Source organism: Lucilia cuprina, chromosome 6 (genome assembly GCF_022045245.1).
Source record: "Lucilia cuprina isolate Lc7/37 chromosome 6, ASM2204524v1, whole genome shotgun sequence".
Lineage (NCBI taxonomy): Eukaryota > Metazoa > Arthropoda > Insecta > Diptera > Calliphoridae > Lucilia > Lucilia cuprina.
The window spans coordinates 17,330,880-17,346,230 of record NC_060954.1 but is presented as its reverse complement, the minus strand read 5'-3'; the positions used below and the strand labels follow the sequence as shown (position 1 = coordinate 17,346,230).

The window sequence follows — 15,351 nt, the reverse complement described above, 5'->3', positions numbered from 1 at the left end:
AACTAGACTATAGACTAGACTATAGACTAGACTATAAACTAGACTAGACTATAGACTAGTCTATAGACTAGACTATAGACTAGACTATAGACTAGACTATAAACTAGTCTATAGACTAGACTATAGACTAGACTATAGACTAGACTTTAGACTAGACTTTAGACTAGACTTTAGACTAGACTATAGATTAGACTTTAGACTAGAATATAGACTATACTATAAGCTAGACTATAACTATACTATAAGCTAGACTATAACTATACTATAAGGTAGACTATAGACTAGACTATAAACTAAACTAGAGACTACAGTATAGACTAAACTATAGACTAGACCATAGAATATACTATGCTATAGACTAAACTATATACTAGACTAAAGACTAGACTATAGACTAGACTATAAAAGAGACTATACTGTAGACTATACTGTAGACTAGACTAAAGATTAGACTATAGACTAGAGTATAGACTAGACTATAGAGTAGACTATAGTGTATATAATATACTATACTATAGACTAGACTATACTATAGACTAGACTATACACTAGACTATAGACTAGACTATACTATAGACTAGACTATACACTAGACTATAGACCAGGCTATAGACTAGACTATAGACTAGATTATAAACTAGACTATAGACATTATTATAGACTATACTACAGACAAGATTATAGACTTGATTATAGACTAGACTTTAGACTAGACTATAGATCTTAAATATAATTAAAAGTAATCTAAACATTCAAAATCCGCTAAATTGACAACTCTCTTACTTAAAACAAGATGCACTAAAAAGAAGAGAGATGGCAAATGCACGCAAGAGTAAAAAATGCATAAATAATAACAATTAACAAAACAACAACAAAATAAAATATTACGTGGGCGAAAATCGAATTCATTGGAGGAAATAAAGAAAAAAATACATTTTAGTGGGAATATTGCTGTTGTTGTCATTTACCTGTTAATTTTATAACCAAATAAAGGTGTCACACACGTCAATACGTAGAATACGGTCAGTAATTTAAATAAAAAAGGTGTTTTTTTTTTGTTAAAACGTATTTCTTCATTTAATAGTGAATCGTAAACCAACGTCATTTTATTTTAATTTTATACCAAATCGGATTTCTTTCTTTTTTTGTCTTCAAGAAACAAGTTCGTTTTTATTTTAAATATCTATAAAAAGTGAAAAACTTGATTTGTTTTAGTTTTATTTGTTGTTGTTGTTCAATTTTTATGTATATTTCTTCTAATTTCCATAATTGCACTAGTCTACTTGTTTGTCTGTCTGTTTCACTGACTATTCTCTATAAATGCATGAGTGTTTGTTTGAGTGTTAACTGACTGCTTTGTCTTTGTTTGGCGGTTTTGTACTCATGTTGTTGTTGTTGGTTAGTGAATTTGTTAGTGTTTGTTTAAATGTTAATTTCTTTAAAAAAATCTAGACATTATGCCTGCACAATACAACAACAATTGAGTGAGAAAGACACTTCTACTTCCCGCTTGCCCTCTTATTGGTGCTTAAATGTCTGGTGGCAAAAATTGTCGACTAAAAACGAAATTAAATAAGAATTTAAAAATAAAAAATAATAATAAAATGAAATGAAACAAAATGAAATAAATGCACGCAATAACTAATTACAATTGTTGTTGGATTTTATTTTAACACAACAGCGTAAAAATGACAGACAAGCTGACTATAATAATACATCATAAATAAACATATTTATATAGTAGTTGTTGCTGTTATCATTTGTTTTTAATATATATTTTTTTATTATAAATAAAAAATACACAAAATGCATACAATTTCTATACAACACTTCCCCAACCAACTCGCCCCCCTTTAGTTTAAACAAATGTTGTAAAATTGTCTATATGACAACTGCAGGTGTGAATGTTTGTTTTTTTTTCTTTTTCTTATTTTGACATAAAATAGAAAATGCTAAATAAAGAAAATAAAAGAAACATTAATATGATTATTATGTTATGACTCTGACTTGTCTGGGAATACTTATTCCCGTAAACTGTTTGCACTATGGCTTAATAAATTGTATTTTTTTTCTATTTTAAAAACAATTTAATATTTAACATTAAAAACAAACAAAGTTTAAAATGTTTAATTATGGGTTTTCCCCACAATAAAGACAAACAAACAAACTCAAATGTTAAAAGGTTAAAGAGCCGTTAAGCTTGTTGCTGATTAATTTGACAAATGAGCGATTAAAATCTGGATTATTTAATTAAATATTAAATAAAAATAGAGTTAAAGGGGGAATCATTAAATGCCCTTGACGATTGTTAGTTAAAAAACAATTGTAGAAATTTGTTTAAAAAATGGAGAAATTTATAAATTAAAAAAAAAAATAGCGGAACCAAAGCCCTTTCTATTTCAATCCTTGAAACGGCAAACCAGGGTCTATAGTCTAGTCTATAGTCTAGTCTATAGTCTAGTCTATAGTCTAGTCTATAGTCTAGTCTATAGTCTAGTCTATAGTCTAGTCTATAGTCTAGTCTATAGTCTAGTCTATAGTCTAGTCTATAGTCTATAGTCTAGTCTATAGTCTAGTCTATAGTCTAGTCTATAGTCTATAGTCTAGTCTATAGTCTAGTCTATAGTCTAGTCTATAGTCTAGTCTATAGTCTAGTCTTTTCGTACGGCTAAATGGAATTTGAGTAATTCCTAATGATTTGGCAAACCCTTGTTAGAATAATGTCTCCAATTTCGACATATACAACTCTATCGCAAATAGAAGTGAAATTTTTGTTCCCTTGAAAATTTCAATCAACTCGAGGGGAAAATTGCTATCGTTAACTTGTTGTGAACAATTCATTCACAATAGTTGATTTTTTATGTAACAGCTGTTCAATGTTTTCAAAATTCTATCAACAAATTTCACAATAGGGGAATTTTTTGCGACAAAAAAGTTAGTAAATGAAAAAAACGAAAAGGGAACATATTTTACGTGAAATGCTGATTGGCGATAGAGATGATAAAGTTGAAAATATACAGCTTTGTAAATTCTGCATTTGAAAGTTGATCAGTCTATGATCTCGTGTCTATTGACTAGTCCCCATGGACTATTATATTGTTGTTTGTTTAAAATCTTTCATTACTACCCCTCTTCAATTCCTACTTTTTATTCCTACACATGCTATATTTAAAAAAAAATTAATTAAATTTAATTTAATATTTATAAAAAAATTTGTTTCATACTATATTTCCTACACTAAATATTAATAATTGATTTTGATTATTTTTTTTTTCAATTAATCACTTGATTTTTTGTTTTTACCACACACTATTGAGTTCTAGTACACTCGATATGATAAGAATGAACATAAAATGAAACAAAAATAAAAACAAACAAATAAAAATAAAAACAAAATACATCAAAATAATAATCATACAACACTTGTTTAAATTATAAATGAAAAAAATATTACTTATGTATTTCTTAATGATTTTAAATAGAACAAAAACAAAATCATAAAAAATAACTTAAATATGTATAGAATTTATAGCCAAAGACATACAGACGACAGGTATTAATGAAAAAAAATGTATTTCAGCACAAACATCTGCACGAGGAAAGTCTTTAAAATTTCAAGATTTCTATAATATAAATAATATAGTCAGACGTTTTTGATTTTGAAAAAAAGAAAAAAAAAAATAATGAATGTATGTATGTGTTATGAATAATTCATAGGGAAAATTAGAAAAATCATTATTTTGATTTGTTTTTCTATTTTTTAATTAATTAAGAGAATTTTTACGCAATTTTAATGAAAAATTATCATGATATGAAATAAATGTTAAAAGTGCTTATCTATTAAAGGTTTTGATGTGTGGAATTACAATTTCAATACTGCTCTGTCTATCTCTGGGGTATCTGATCGATGTTTATTGTTATTTATTTTTTTTTAATTTAATTGAAATAAATTTGATCGTAAAAAAAGTAATTAAAATAACTTTTTTGAAATTGTTTTACATTAAAATGTTATGTTTTTGACGCAGTACAGTGATAGATAAAAGTTAGCATATAACAACTTTTAATGAAGTTAGTCATGAATAAATTTAATCCGATTTCAAAAACTGTCTGCGTCAAATTTTAAAGAAAAAAATCTGGTCAAAGACATCTGATTCTCTAGTCCATAGGGACTAGTCTATGTACCAGACTATTGACTAGTCTATGGACTACTCTATGGATTTATCTGTGAACTAGTCTGCTGACTAACCTATGAACTAGTTTATTGACTGGTCTATAGACTAGTTTAATGACTACTCTATCGATTAGTCTATTGACTACTCTATCGATTAGTCTATTGACTACTCTATCGACTAGTCTATTGACTACTCTATCGACTAGTCTATTGACTACTCTATAGACTAATCTATTGACTACTCTATTGACTAGTCTATTGACTACTCTTTAGACTAGTCTATTGACTACTCAATAGACTAGTCTATTGACTACTTTATAGACTAGTCTATTGACTACTATATAGACTAGTTTATTGACTACTCTATAGACTAGTCTATTGCTAATCTATAGACTAGTCTATTGCTAATCTATAGACTAGTCTATTGACTACTCTATAGACTAGTCTATTGACTACTATATAGACTAGTCTATTGACTACTCTATAGACTGGTCTATTGACTACTCTATTGACTACTCTATAGACTAATCTATAGACTAGTCTATTGACTACTATATAGACTAGTTTATTGACTACTCTATAGACTAGTCTATTGCTAATCTATAGACTAGTCTATTGACTACTCTATAGACTAGTCAACTGACTACTATATAGACTAGTCTGTTGACTACTTTATAGACTGCTCTATTGACTACTCTATTGACTACTCTATAGACTAATCTATAGACTAGTCTATTGACTACTCTATGGACTAGTCTATTGACTACTCTATGGACTACTCTATAGACTAGTCTATTGACTAGATAGTCAGTAGACTAGTCTAGTAGTTCAATAGACTAGACTATTGAGTAGTCAATATACTGGTCTATAGAGTAGTCAATAGACTACTCTATAGACTAGTCTATTGACTACTCTATAGACTAGTCTATTGACTACTCTATAGACTAGTCTATTGACTACTCTATAGACTAGTCTATTGACTACTCTATAGACCAGTATGTTGACTACTCAATAGAATAGTCTATTGACAACTATACTAGTCTATTGACTACTCTATAGACCAGTATCTTGACTACTCTATAGACTAGTCTATTGACTACTCTATAGACTGGTCTATTGACCACTCTATAGACTAGTTTATTGACTACTCTATAGACTAGTCTATTGGCTACTCTATAAGCTAGTCTATTGACTACTCTATAGACTAGTCTATTGACTACTCTATAGACTATTCTATTGACTAATCTATAGACTAGTCTATTGACTAATCTATAGACTAGTCTATTGACTACTCTATAGACTACTCTATAGATTAGTCTATTGAGTACTCTATGGATTAGTTTATTGACTACTCTATGGACTAGTCTATTGACTACTCTATAGATTAGTATATTGACTACTATATAGACTAGTCTATTGACTACTCTATAGACTAGTCTATTGACTTCTCTATAGAATAATCTCTTCACTACTCTATTGACTAGTCTATTGACTACTCTATAGACTAGTCAATGTTCTCGATTGAGTAAAACATTGACTATTTTATGAACTAGTCTTTGTACTATTCTATGTACTAGTATATGCACTTATCTATGGATTAGTCTATGGACTATTGACTAATCTACTTCCCGTCATGTTGACTGTTCTAAAGGCTAGTCTATTGAGTTCTATAATACCTAGTCTATATTCTAGGACTAGTCTGACGGACTGACGTTCCGTTTAAAATTCCAAAATTTGCACCAAAGTATTACAACAACTTTACTGACAATTTTACCTTGTTCCTAATATGATTTTCTACATATTATTTATCACTTTTTTTCTTATTTTAAACAAATTGTAATTCAATGAAATCCTATATGTTATGAGCTCTTCTTAAGATTGTTCTAATACAGAGCACCTTGTAACAAAAAATAAATTAACATAGATGTTTTTGCAGTTTTCTTTTGTTTATAAAAAATATGTAAAATAATTCTCTCATAAATACAGAAAAAAAATAAAACTAATTCCTTTTGATGGTCATATTTTGTGTGTTCTTTTTTTGTTTTTGGTTTTGTACAATAAATTATAGTGGCTGACCAAATAATAATTATAAAAAATGTATGCAAAATAGAAACATAATTGGTTTTAGGTTTTTTTCGAAATCTTTGTTGAAAACCCCAAAGCCCAAACCAAAGTGTAGTTCTCATATTTCATCAACAGCAAAAGCAATGTTGTCTTATAATTGCATTATTAGTAATTAAAGCTTATTATGAATGGTGGACAAAATAAATTTATGTTTTTATTTTGTATAAAATAGAATAAGGTCTAATTTTGCAATTAGGGAGGTTCTAATTTTTCAATTATCATTGGTCAATAATGTTGTCAGTAGAACAACCAATAGACCTAACAACAGGTCAGTCAAAATAACTAAGTGTAGACCATAATACAGGGAGTAGACATGTTAATAGACCAGTCCGTCAAGAGACTAGTCCATAGTTGAGTCCAAAGACATGTTAACTCACTAGTCCATAGCCATTAGACTAGCCAATAAACTAGTCTGTAAGCTAGTCAGTAGAGTAGTATGTAGACTGCACCGTAGACTAGTCCATTGTTTAGTCTATAGACTGGTCAACAGACTAGTTCATAATCAATAGACTATCCAATAGACCAGTCAATAGACTAGTCAGCAGACTTGTCAAGAGACTAGTACAAAGCTAGGCCATAGGCTAGTAATTATACTAATTCTTAATCTTGTTCATAGACCAGTCCACATATACCATAACTATTCCATAGAATAGTCCGTAAGCTAGTTGATAAAGAAGACAATCTTGTAATCTATAGACGATTTACAGGCTAGTCTTCTGTCTGGCCTATAGAGAAGTCTACAGACCAGTCCTTAGTCAATAGATTATCCAATAGACCAGTCAACAGACTAGTCCGCAGACTAGTCAAGATACTTGTACAAAGGCTAGACTAGTCATTAGACTAGTTCGTAATCTTGTCCGTAGACCAGTCCACATATACCATAACTATTTTTTAGACCGTTAGCTAGTCCATAAACTAGACCATCTTGTATCCTAAAGACTATTTCTAGACTAGTCTTTGATCTGGCATATAGTAAACTATTTAACAGACTAGTCAAGAGACTTCTACAAAGGCTAAGCACTAGTCATTAGACTAGTTTGAAAAATTGTAAAGAACTACCTCCGAGAAGTTAGTTAGAAATTTTGAAAAGAAGATGTATATATGTACATCAAATCCGACAGAAATCCACCTAGGCCTCTGTTGTGCGCTCAGGTGGGATCGAACCCAGCACCTCTAGTTAACCAGACTAGAACACTAACATAGATCATAGAGCACTGTAAAAAGTTTTTCTCAACAATATTTTATACGTGAAGGATCACACAAGAGGTCCGATAGAGATCTAGGTATATTTCTTAGGATCTCTCACTACCTCCGGTCTACCAGACTAGAACACTTACCACTAACCTACCAGTGGCCACATTTGTAGGATAATAACATCATAGAGCACCTGATAAAGTTTCTATCAACAATATTTTTTATGTTAATGGATCACACAACAGGCCTGATAGAGACCTAGGTAATTTCTTCGGATCTCATGTAGTATAGACTCTTTTTTCAACATAGTTAAGAGTTATTTTCATACTCCGACAGACGATGATCTAATATATAGGCTTGTCAATAGACCCTTCCATAGACTAGTTTACTTTCTAGACTTGTCAATAACTAGTATGTAGACAGGTCTGTTAAACATTTTTTTGACTTTTTCTTAAGGAAGACTTTGGTCTAGTCTATCTATCTTTTGACGAATCTGTTTTCTATATTATAAACAAGTCTATGGACTATTCTACTAACTAGTAAATAGATTCGTTATTGAGTCTCAACGACTTAACTACTACTAGGTACTACTGCTTAATAATTGTTAAATCCTGATAGTTAAAAAAGATCGGGAACTTAATATATAGGTATTTGTGTAGTTTGCAAAAATTAGATGAAAGGCTCGATTATCTTTCTTCCAATATATAGTATTGAAAAACTTGATTTGGACTATTTTGAATATAAAAGTCTTCAGTGATATTAAAATTTAATATAAAACTTACAGAATTTTATTTCCAAGAACTGGTATTTTTTGTAATCCATTAAAAATCCTTTAGGAAAATCCAATATTTAAGTAAAATTCCAGCAAAATATAAAATCCAAAAATATCAAATACAATTTTTTGTCACTATTACACTATATAATTCTGAATCTAAAACGGCTTATTCCAAACACTATTTTAACAATTCAATGATTAGAAAAATCTATTTTTTTAATAATTCATTTAAATATATTAATTTTAATTATTCATTTTTTTATTACAATTGTTTTTTTTTTTTTCTACACAAGTTTAATTCTTTTTCTACAAATTGCATTTTAATTTTTAAAACATATTTTAAACCAAGAAAAAAAAAAAACATAAAACCAAGAATTCTTTTATGAAACTAAACGTATTTTAAAGGTGTAAAAATTTAATTGAAACCATTGGAACCCGGGGAACGTAAACCACAAACGTTGTTGCTTAATGAAAATAAACGCGCCAACTGTTTTTGGTCAAAGTGTTAAATTTACGTTCAAGTCAAAAAAGAGAAAAAAAACTCGACACACAAACAAAGAGAGAGAGAGAGAAAAATCTAAAAGAAATGAAATAACAAAAACAACAAATCACCAAAATAAAACAACAAAAAGGAATCAAAGCCAAACAACATAAAAATGTTGTTGTAAATAATACAAACTCACACACACACAGAAAAGTAAAAGCAAAAACACAAAAGCAACAACAAAACATTTGACAAGAAAAGAAAAACCCTTTTAAAGTTAAATGTGTTTTTTTGCATCACATGTACGTACATACTTATGAGACACAATCAAACATCACAACACCAACACTGACTGACGATGTTCCGACTAACTGACTGACTGAATGACACCGACACATCGATAGCAACCAACACCGTTCAAACAACAGCACAATACAAGTCCAACACTTCATACCAAACACCGAAATATCAACAAACAAACAGCAACAATTCTTCACCAACAACAACAGCAACATCTGAGAATAACACCAGGCAAACAGCAAATAAGAATGAAAAATGTATACCATGGGTTTTCTTTTCATTCTTTGTTTTGTTTTTCTTATTTCAGTTTTATTTGTATGACACCCTATGTGGTAGGGGTCAGGTGTTATGACAATTATTAAAAGATTGGTGACACAAAAGGTTAATGCTATATCAAAGACAATGACAGAAATCCCTTGAAAAACGTTGGTGGAAGTTATTTTTGTGTTTAAAAATGGAGATTAAAATGCTCCATATTGCAAAACAAAAAAAATTGAAATTCGATCTCAAAACTCCTTAAATAATAGTCCATAGGACCCTCTCCTTTTCTTTATTCAAACGATGTTTTATATCAAACCAGAAAACTGGTTGACGTCATTATCTTCAACTAAATTTTTTGATCATGAATTCTTCGAGTTTCTTCAGCATCTCCGGGCAGTGGTGAAAATTTGCCATTTGACTGACTATATTTTAAGATGTCAGAAGATGTGTTCCACAGGCAAGATTCCTAGGATTTATATAACGAGTCTATCTTTAACCATATTTAAAGGTGACAAAGTTACTTCAATTTTGGATATGGTCTTTAATATAAAGCACTCTGTTCAGTTCCCTTAAACGTTTACTTCCCAGTAGTTCGTCAAAGTATCAATGTTTTCATTTAAACTAATGTCTTACCAACTGATCACAAATGTGCTATTGTTAAAGTCGTGATATACCGTTGTCAGATCTTACAACGTTGTCAGTAAAAGGTTCAGAAAATGTCTAATAATCGTCTGAACTTACAATTTTTCTTTTGCAACGTTGTCAGAAAAAGTATTACTAAAAATATTGCAAGACAAAGTTTGTAAGTTGACAGTATTATTAGACGTTGTAAGATCTAACAACCGTGTATACATAAAACTCCTGTTCATGAAATGTAAAAACAAAAGTTGCAACTCCATTTCGAGATCCATTATGACTTAATTTGTAGAATGTGAAGATATGAAGTCAAAGAAATAAAACACCAGAACATAAATAGAGAGGATAGGAGTTGTTCCAGAATACTTAGAACAACTACGATATTCCCAGAAAGTTTAAAAACTACTTACAACTACAACTTACTTACAGAAACTCAAAATGTGACTCAATATATTTGAAGACTGAAACCTGTTAGTACTCGTTCTATAGGTCCTGCTCGGAACCAAATTAACCATATTAAGATCTGCTCCATGTTACCTCGATTGATAGCCTCCTAAGGACATAAACCGAAAAAGGATTTAGACCTGTCTGCTATGCAGATAATGACGTAATACTTTTAAAGGGAAAGAATCCAAATCACTTGCGTAGAAGAGCTGAGGAGGCTCCGAATAGAGCCTTGAGCCAAGCATTGCTGGGAGGCCTCAAACGGAAATCTGTCTTTTCATAAGAAAGACAATATTAAAATGGAAACACCACATGGAAAATAGGATCAACAAGGCACATCGGTACTGGGCGATATATAGGAAAAGTATAGGCATGAAATGGGGTCTATGACAAATTGGCTTTATAAAAGTGTAATCAGACCAATTCAATCTAGACAATTGTGCAATATCAAACTACTAGGCGGAGTTCAGCGAACATGCTGCTTGGATATAAGTGGTGCCACGTGTACTACATCAACCAAGGATCTGGAAACGTTGCTAGATATTCCACCCATTGAAACAAAATTAAGATATGAGGCGGCGCTTACAGCTGAACGGCTCTTTACTTTAGCCAGTTCGCCAAAAGCGGTTATAGGACATGTCATCAATGTATACTGGACACATTGGAAGTTTATACACAATCATCGGACGTGCCAGATTGTATACCAGACGCAGAATATGTCGGAAACTTTGAAACGCTGATCCCAGATAAAATGTCTTTGTCAAGCGGAACATTAGAATGATTACCAGTAGAAATCCGTTGCTACACGGATGGCTCTAAATTGGGGGATAAAGTGGGGCTAGGATTGTATATTGAAGACCCAGAAACAGAAATATAATACCGTTTACCAAATCATAACACAAGCTTTCAGGCAGATGCACGAGTAATAACGGAATGCTTAAATTGGTTTAGAATAAATATGGCGCCCACAGAGCATAATATATTTAGCGACAGCCAGAAGGTAATTAGGACGATATCAGGTGGTAGAACTAAATCTAAGGCCGTATTGGAATGTAAAAGCTATAACTGTATACTCTCCCAAAGGTAAGGTTCACATCATATGGGTAGCAGCCCACTCGAAAGTAGTCGGCAACGAAAGGGCGAATATAATAGCTTTAAAGGGAAGGGATCTCGAGGCAGTTAACCTAACAAACGCAAAACTATTCGATGCAACAAAAGCTGAACTAAAAATATAGGTGAGAGAATCCCATAAGGCCTCTTGGAATAATTAAACAGTGGATAGAACTAAGATCATATAGGGTGAGAGCAAGACAAAAAATCTCCTCAAAATGAGCAAGCCTGAAGTTAGTATGATGGTACGTATTCTGAATTTACTCACAGGATTACGAGCGCATCCATGCAAAATTGGACGTGAGGATTCAGACATATGTAAAGCATGTGGAAAGGACAGTAAAACTCTGGAGCACATTCTTTGCCACTGCCAGGCATTCGTCCAAGTTTGATCCAAGTATCTTGAAAGTGATGTTATTGCGGAAATAACATTCCTGACTAACACTGGTTAGAAGATTTTTAGGAATTACGCTTAGGAAACTGAGTTTCTGAACACTGAAAATTAATTGATTCAGTTCCTTTTTCATAATAAGAAGCGCGAAACAGGCCCGATTATGCAAAATTCGCCAAATGTGAAAAGCGCTTCTTTGCATTAATAGAAGTAAAACGTCTAAAGAGATTGAGCAAAAGATTCCCAAACACCATGATCATAAGAGATTTTCGGTTTTAATCCTCGCTTTCTCGTTACATTATTGACAACAAACTCACTTTCGTTTACATTCTCATTTAGGATCACTTGCTCTAATTACAGGCGGAAATATAATTCTAACATTTAGCTATACTATTAAATTAAAGATTTTAACGATATTGACCTGCGGTAGGGCGCTCTTTAAAAAAAATGGTCAATAACTATTGTACGTTACTACTTTTTTAAATTTATGTATTTCTTAAAAAAAATCATAAAAAAGAAAGGAAAAAAATTAAATCAAATGTATCTAACACCAACAAAAGTACTCGTATATATGATTTTTACAATCATATCAAAGACTTCAATCCCGTAACAATAACAACAACACAGTACAAAACATTTCTACATGTTCCTACGTTCATATGCAGCAATTGAAGAAAAAGAATAAAGAATATATAAAAAACAAAACGAAGAAAATACAAACGAAAAAAAAACAACAATAACAAAACATATCTTTAAAAGAAATCAAGATTAATGTTTTAACTTCAACTGCGAAACACATTCAAAGCCCAAATACAGAGACAGTCAGTCTAACAGTCAGCCGGCCGGCCGACTAAACAAACAACGAGTCAGTCATCCAGTCAAACAGCATAAGAAGAACCATTCGAATAAAATTGTAGCAAGAAAATAAAAAAAAACAAAACAGTAGAGGAAATTCAATGCTAAACAACAACAACAACTTGGGTAATAAAAACAAAATCCAACAGAGTATCAAGAACAGAAACATCAACTAAAGACGGACAGGAGAAAACAAAAACAACAATTTAGAAAAAATGAAAAAAAGAATTCTTTTCTTCACACCTCAAGTGATGGTTTAAATGAAACAACAACAGCAATAACAATATAGAAAAAACGTACAGGAGACAAACAACAATAACAAAGGAATAAAGGTATAAAATATCTTTTAAAGAATAAAAATCTGAAATGCTGTGTGTGCAGCAACAAACCTACAGTACGCGCACAGGGAATTATGACCAAAGGTACCATTCATTAAGTGAGAGTTTCGAATAAAGTTTACGGTACGATAACTATTGGAGAACCAGAAGGAATCCGAAATGAATTCAAGTTTTCGGATTAAGAAAATTGGATTCGATTGAAAATGCAATGAAATAGTGATGATGGGTCGGTGCTTCATTTTTAAGTTTTCAGCTCCCTGTCATATAGATACTTTAAAGGACATTTAGTTTCAAGGTTAATATCCTACATATCTGGGAGAATAAGTGATCAATCATCGCAGCTGAATTACTTGCAAGGAATACTTAGGTGTCACGATAGCTTTAAACTTTGCTTAAGAGCATGAACTACATTTTCCCTTTGTCATAAACTGTTAATGTAAAAGAATATTTGAACTGGACAGTGACTCCGGCTATTGAAATTGACTATCCCTTTAACATTAGAAACGTTTTGTAATCACCAGAACCTTCTTCGACTGAAAGTCAATTCAATCGGCAACAAGTTTTTAGGATACGAAGATAGTAATTTAGTATGTAGTGAGTAAAATATTTGAAGCTCGAATTGTAACTCTCTACATCAGAGCTGATCCTCTTCCCTCTCCCCACATTGACAAAAAAATGAGAGCTACCTTTTTTAAACTAATCTCACGGTGTAATACAATTTGCATCTACTAGGCAGACTAAAACTGGGCACTAAGTGACTTCAAAGTGGAACACTCAGATACTCAAGTTATCTAATCTTTTGCATTGCTGAATGACAGATGCATGAGACCAGTTCTAATGTATACCTCATAAAAAGAAAAGTATGTTAAACAGTAAAGAGGGGTTCCCCAAACCTCAACAATTGGATCTGATGCGCTAAGGAGAAACATCAACGTTGTCACGAACGATGCGTTGAAACATGATCTTTCAAATAGATCAATTCCTAAAATATCCATTAGTTTCGGTTCTCCACCGAACTACAACTGTCTTTTTCTCCATCATCACTAAGTCTTACCCAAATCACAATTTTTTGTGTGGCTTTTCAATAAGATCAAGGACGTTCTAATACTTGATCTTTATGACCGCCCAATATATGAATTGCTTAATATATGAATATCCACCTGCGGAGATAGGACGCAGACAAACACAGGTCCAAGAGACCCAACTCAAAAACTTCGGAATGGCATCGATTTCCCACAGGAATCTTATGTATGTAAATTCCAAAAATACCCGTATAGTTTCGGTTCTGCACCGAAGAACTTTTAAAGTCGTGAAGTTTGAATGTAATTTCACTTAATACTAAGTCACCCGAGTTTATAAACAGTCAAAATATAACTACACAAGTATTCATACCTTAAGGAGATGTTTCATAATCAAATTTGATAGATTTGTCACATTCCTACAGCTATATTTATTGGTATCGATTTAAAACTTACCAGGTTATTGGTGAACTTCATAAATATCTGGAATAAAACAAAACATAAATGAGATTAGAAAACATTTAACATTAGTACACTTAAGCTTTATTTCATTATTTGATTACTTAAACGATAATTCGATCCCTGATCTATTAGGAATCAATTGAACGTTAAGAAAACGATATTAAATGAGATTTCTTAAACTTCTCCTGCCTAAATTCCCAAAGCATGTACTGTATTTTACCAACAACAACAACAATAACTACCTCAAAATTAACACAAAACGACAATAATCGTTAAGTTACGAAAGGTACATTTTCGTATACATATATTACCACCACCTGAACCTATAAACGTTGTATCTACCTCTTCTGCAGAAGAATAATAACAAAAAAAAAAAAACACAACAATAATAAACATAAAAAACAAGAAACGTAATAAAACAGTCATGTCCTATATGTGGGGCATCATCAGTTAAATTCCGAAATAAACGACTATTGGAACATGTATCGCGTAATTAAATAAAACTGAAATGTACCCTCATAATTCAACACCTTTTAATTACTTCGTGCACATTTAATTTCGGAAATTTTTGAGAAAAGGTAAAGAGTTAAGGGAACATGTTCGATAAATATTACATGTTGACATTCAGAGAACAGCTTGAATTTCAGGAATTCATGTTAAAGGTTCTTGAAAATCTTAAAACACATATGGAATATATAAAATTAATTTAAGAAAGAATTAATAGCATTAAACCTGTAATGACATCCGAGTGTGGACTTAATAAACTCAAACGATTTAGTCTAAAACT

General features: G+C 31.4%; 1 long non-coding RNA gene across 1 annotated transcript in view; it reads right to left on the bottom strand.

The window, feature by feature from the left end:
* The window catches only part of LOC111675942, a 56,018-nt gene that overhangs the window by 17,877 nt on the left and 22,790 nt on the right, over window positions 1-15,351 (bottom strand). Inside the window, exon 2 of the long non-coding RNA XR_006941490.1 lies at window positions 14,559-14,585. This is a non-coding gene — a long non-coding RNA (uncharacterized LOC111675942). The remainder of the gene's footprint in view (window positions 1-14,558; window positions 14,586-15,351) is intronic.